The sequence below is a fragment of the Ipomoea triloba genome, chromosome 12, assembly GCF_003576645.1.
Source record: "Ipomoea triloba cultivar NCNSP0323 chromosome 12, ASM357664v1".
Classification (NCBI taxonomy): domain Eukaryota; kingdom Viridiplantae; phylum Streptophyta; class Magnoliopsida; order Solanales; family Convolvulaceae; genus Ipomoea; species Ipomoea triloba.
The window spans coordinates 9,841,694-9,847,102 of NC_044927.1; the positions used below are offsets into that span (position 1 = coordinate 9,841,694).

A 5,409-nucleotide genomic window follows, 5' to 3' on the forward strand; every position below is an offset into this window, starting at 1 on the left:
TCTTTACTATTGTTTGGGCGGAAATTTCACAAAGGATGATTTTATTTTTATTAATAGTAGTATATATATAGAAGTATAGATAAGTATTCGAATTATTATTATTGGTGTAAATAATAATTAATAAATTATTTTTTCTTATTAAATAATGCAAAATTTGTTTTCATTATTCTCGCAATTATAATGGTTTAATTATTCTCAGAATTTGGTAAATAAAATTTTGTTACTACTTAAACTTTATTATTTTTTTACCAATTAATTAATAATATTAGTTTGTGCGGGAAAAATTGAAGGGGAGGATTTTTCTTTTATTAATAGTATTGATACGTGAATATAGAAACAATATTACTGATTAATAGATATTAGTTATTTTCCATTTTACATTTTCTTACCAAATAAGCTTTATTAATTATTTGACCAATAAAATATTTAATTAATTGACTACAAAAGTTTTGACGGGAAAATAAAATAGGAAGATTTTACTTTTATATATAGTATAAATATAGATTATTTTTAAGTTTTTTTTTTTTTTTTTACAAAAACAATTTCAATTTGAGGTGACATTTTAAAAACCTGCAAATTGGACAAATTGCATGAAATGAGTTAGTTTAGATATTCAATTGTAGTTTTTTTAGGTTCAATAGCTAATTGCATTTTCGTGTGCAGTTCGATGGCCTATTTGACCCTTAGATTTGTGCATGATAAGAAAACCCCTTTTAAAAAATAAGGACAACAGTAACGCTGTCATCTTTGTTTCCTCTGATAGGTTTCCTTTTGTTTTCTATTACTCCGGCTTTTGTGAGTTTCTTCATAGTACTTCCTAACTGTTTATAATATTCACTTGCCATATTTTGAAAAAAATAATAGTTTTCTAATTTAGTGAGTTATGAGGTAGATTTAATGTATATAGAGACGTGAATAACAAAGTTAGGGTTGAAAAACCAAATTTATAATGAGGTGTGATTTTTAATATTTTGTAGGGATATAAATAGTTTGTTAGCAGTAATGATAGCACACAGCCACACATATACTAAAGTTGTGCCATGTGCTAATGTTTATTCTTATTTTATACAAAGTAGTATTAAATAATTAAAATACAAATTTGCAATTAATATTTGCACTTAGTTTGTAAATTTGATTTATAACTTTAAATACTGGCTATAAAGGTTTCTGACATAGTATCAAAAGTTTGTTGTTTGTTATTATTTTTTTAGGTGTTATTTAATTGTGAAATGCAGTTTCTTTCTTAGGCATTCCATCAGTAGTGTTAAATTATTTATTTATTTTTTATTAATTTCGACTAATGAAATAACTCAACATGTGGCAAATGATGATATGCCAATCTGATGCCAATATAAGTTGTATATAATTGTGATTATCTTGTCTTCAAGCTTAATCAAATATTATTTCATTTTGATATGAACATTTCCTTTTTTATTTTCAGTCAATTAGGAATCTTTTTAATTTTCAGTAAAGTAGTAATATCCGTTTCCTTTTCCAAGTTACCTAATCTCCGTTTATTTTTCATTAGGATCCTTTTATATTTTCAGTCAATTAGTAATATCAATTTTTTTTTTCCAATTTACCTTTACTATTTTTTGGACGGGAATTCTACAGAGTATTTCCTTTTCTAATTTTAATTATGAATATATAGTATTTTATTAGATTGTCTTCCATATTAATCAAAATATTATTTCACGCTGATATGACCATTTCCTTTTTCAATATTTTATACGTATAGATTAGAACATAATTTTCCTAATTTTTAAATTATAATTAATACGTTTGAATACATATGTTTACTACATGGTGGTTGATTAAGAATAATATATATGTTTACTGCAGGGTGGTTAAAAGCGTGGGAGAATTGGTGGTACATAATGCAATATTACCAATTATAATTAATACATATGAATGATAGATTATAGTATTATTCTACCATAATTACCATATTACCATAATAATATTATAGATGAATGAAATATGAATGTTCTTACCAATTGGCTTATTTTTTGAATAAATATATATGGATAATTAATAAAATTAATATTATTAATCAATCATCAATCAATATTATTATAAATAAATTAATAAATAATACATTAATTAATTAATAAAATCAATATTTTGACTAAAATGCCCCTAAGTTTGGGCGGGAAAATTTGGGAGGAGGATATTACTTTTATATATAGTATGATATGTATCTGTAATTAATAAACTATGTACTTACCGTTAACATATTATGTACCTTTAATTTATTTATAGGTACATAATTTGTTAATCGAAGGTACATAATGATCCTGTTTGGTAAATGGTTGTTAGCTGATTGGGTTGGCTGTTTGGGCTAAAAGGTATGATTTGTTGATAGCATTAGCTGATTGTAGAAAGTTATTTGATAAATTAGCTGTTAGCTGATAGCTATTTGGTATAATTTTTTTTTCTCAAAAAGCTAATTGAAAAGGCTGCTTTGAGTAGCCTTTTGAATTTTAGTATTTTGGAGTTACAAAAAGCTTATTAACTTACAACTAATAGTGGTCAAATAAGCCAAAATTGGCTGATAGGCTGATTATTTACCAAACAGGGCCAATATGTTAACTACGGTACATAACAAGAATATTGTTTTGGACCAAGATCCACTATACAATGTGAAGTGTGGACCTCTTGTCCATAGTATAATTTGCCCTTGTAGAACATTAAAATATGTAATATTTTTTTATGAATATATAATTATATTTTTAACTAAAATGTATTATATTTTTTATTTAAAAAGAAGGGGAAACCAAGTTTTTACAGTAGCGAGTTATTGTAAATACTAGTAATGCACCCGTGCGATGCACGGGTTGAAAATTAAATTATATTATAAATAGAGATTGAATTACTAATACACATATTAAGAGAACATATATGTAAAATATGAGAACAATACTAAATTAACGAACCTTAAAAACACAATTACAATTAAGCATATATCTAAACTATAATATATACAATTACAAATTTCTAAAAACTTCTGGATACTACATTCACTGTTGAAGACGAATATTCCCCATCCTCAGCCACAATGACCACTTTAAGACTATTTGGGTTGTTAACTCGAGACAACGCTACATACAACTGGCCATGCACAAAAATTGACTTTTTTAAAAGTAACCCCACATTTGTAAGACTTTGTCCCTGACTCTTATTTATTGTCATTGCGTAAGATAACATTAAAGGGAATTATCTCCTTTGAAACCTAAATGGCAATCTAGGATCAGACGGTGTCAATGACAATCTTGGAATCAACACCCGAGTACCCGTATGACTTCCAGAGATCACCTTAGCTTCAACAATATAATCTCCCATTTTAGTAATCACCATTCTCGTACCATTACACAAACCAAGAGTATGGTCAATATTTCGTAAAAGCATAACTGGAGATCCAACTTTCAAAGTAAGGGAATGGTTTGGAATACTTGAACACTTCAAAGAGTTGAGAAACTCTTTGGTATAGAACCCTGCTAAAGTATCCACACCAGAATCATATTGGCAAACTGAATCACAGCTGAAATATGTCTTCGAATCTCCCAGACTCAGGCCACTCATATATTCATTGATCTCATGAACTAAATCCAAAGTTGGAGCTAAAATTGCTCTACCAGTTATACATTGCATATCAAAATTACCTGAGCAAAAATCGGGGGAGACACTATTTACCAAAGCACCAATTGGATCGCTATGAGGGCGATAACATTTTCTTCCGGAATGGTGATTACATCAGAACCATCATTTCGACCACCAATTAATCCATCACCCACATTAGCTATCCATTTGGAAAATGCAACAATTTTTGCCAAACTCTCATTAGGGCCCAAACGTTGTAATCTCATATTCTTAGTCAATTTCAACACTTTACAACTATGCCATAGATACGATGAGTTAATACTTGCTCCAACTATATCCTGTCTTTTCCCTTTAGGAATCACAGGCAGAATTTGTCTAAAATCACCACCAAGAACTACAGTTTTCCCTCCGAATGTCATCTCCAAACTCAAAGGATTCACAAAACGTAATAGATCTCTCATGCTTCGATCCAACGCTTCAAATCAATGTTTATGCATCATTGGAGCTTCATCCCAAATAATTAACTTTGCCTTTATAATAAGTTCAGCCAAATCACTACCTTGAGCAATGTTACACATGGAATCCTCATTTATATTGATTGGGATCGCAAACCTAGAATGAGCAGTCCTACCACCTGGCATCAATAGAGAAGCAATACCACTTGAGGCGAAATTTAACACAATGTGGCCCTTAGAACGTTGAGCTAATGTCAATGTCTTCCAAACAAATGTTTTCCCAGTACCTCCATAGCCGTAAACAAAATATAACCCACCACCAGCATCAACAACATCCCCAAGAATAATGTCATATACATGTCGCTGTTCATATTTTAATTTTGTAACCAAATCATCATGCTCTACTTTTAGAAGATCACAATCATATGACAATTCCTCACTCAACAATTTATTTCCATGCAAAATAAATGTATTAGCATCCGACAAAGGCATTGATGGAAAGTCGACCAAACTCTTTCCTAATGAACTCAAAAGCATATAAATCTCTAGTAAAATATAATTCGTCTTTTCTTCATCTGTTAGAATTAAGCCTACAAAAAAATGCAAATAAAATATAGACATGAAAATCCCACATTGAATAATCAAATAAAGAAAATATGTTGATTTCAGCAACAAAATAATGTAAATGTTAAATACCTGGTTGAGTTAACAATCTTCGCTGCTTGTATTCTATATCTTCCGCTAATAGTTGCCACACAAGTTCCTAACCCAATTCTGGTCGAGTAAGAACATTTGAAGTCAACATTGTTACAAATAGTCTCCTCATACAACTCGTAGAAGCTCAATTGCTTGCTTCATTAATCGCATCGACATATATTCTTTGTCATTTGCCAATAAACCCCGGGCATAGCATGCATCTCGAAATGAGTTGTAATTAACTCCATTAACAATCCGAAGTTCTTCATAACATGTTGGTCCACGAACCAAATTCAATAAACACCTTAGATAATAAAGTTCACCACAACCCGAGGGAACAAAGAACATTCGATCAATTGCAAAACCTTTACGTCGAAGACGCCACTCCCTAACATTTTTTTCCAAAAAAATTTGTTTGGCATTTAACCATAAGTTAACTCTCTAGCTTCTGGGAATTTTTTGTTAGCTTCGAACCAAGCTAAAAACATGTTTTCTCCTATCCAAATACCTATCTATTTCAAGCCACTTGGGATTACATGTAAATGTAATAAATAAATTAGGATAACCAACACAACCACAAATCGCCATTGCATCCTGATAATTTTGGATCATATTTCGAGCACCACCAGTAAAGCTGGAAGGAAGAATGACTCATTTA

At 29.9% G+C, this 5,409-nt stretch overlaps 1 pseudogene; it reads right to left on the reverse strand.

Moving 5' to 3' along the window:
- Nucleotides 1-2,997: 2,997 nt before the first annotated feature.
- LOC115999330 lies at nt 2,998-4,061 on the reverse strand (annotated as a pseudogene).
- Between the last annotated feature and the right edge of the window lie 1,348 nt (nt 4,062-5,409).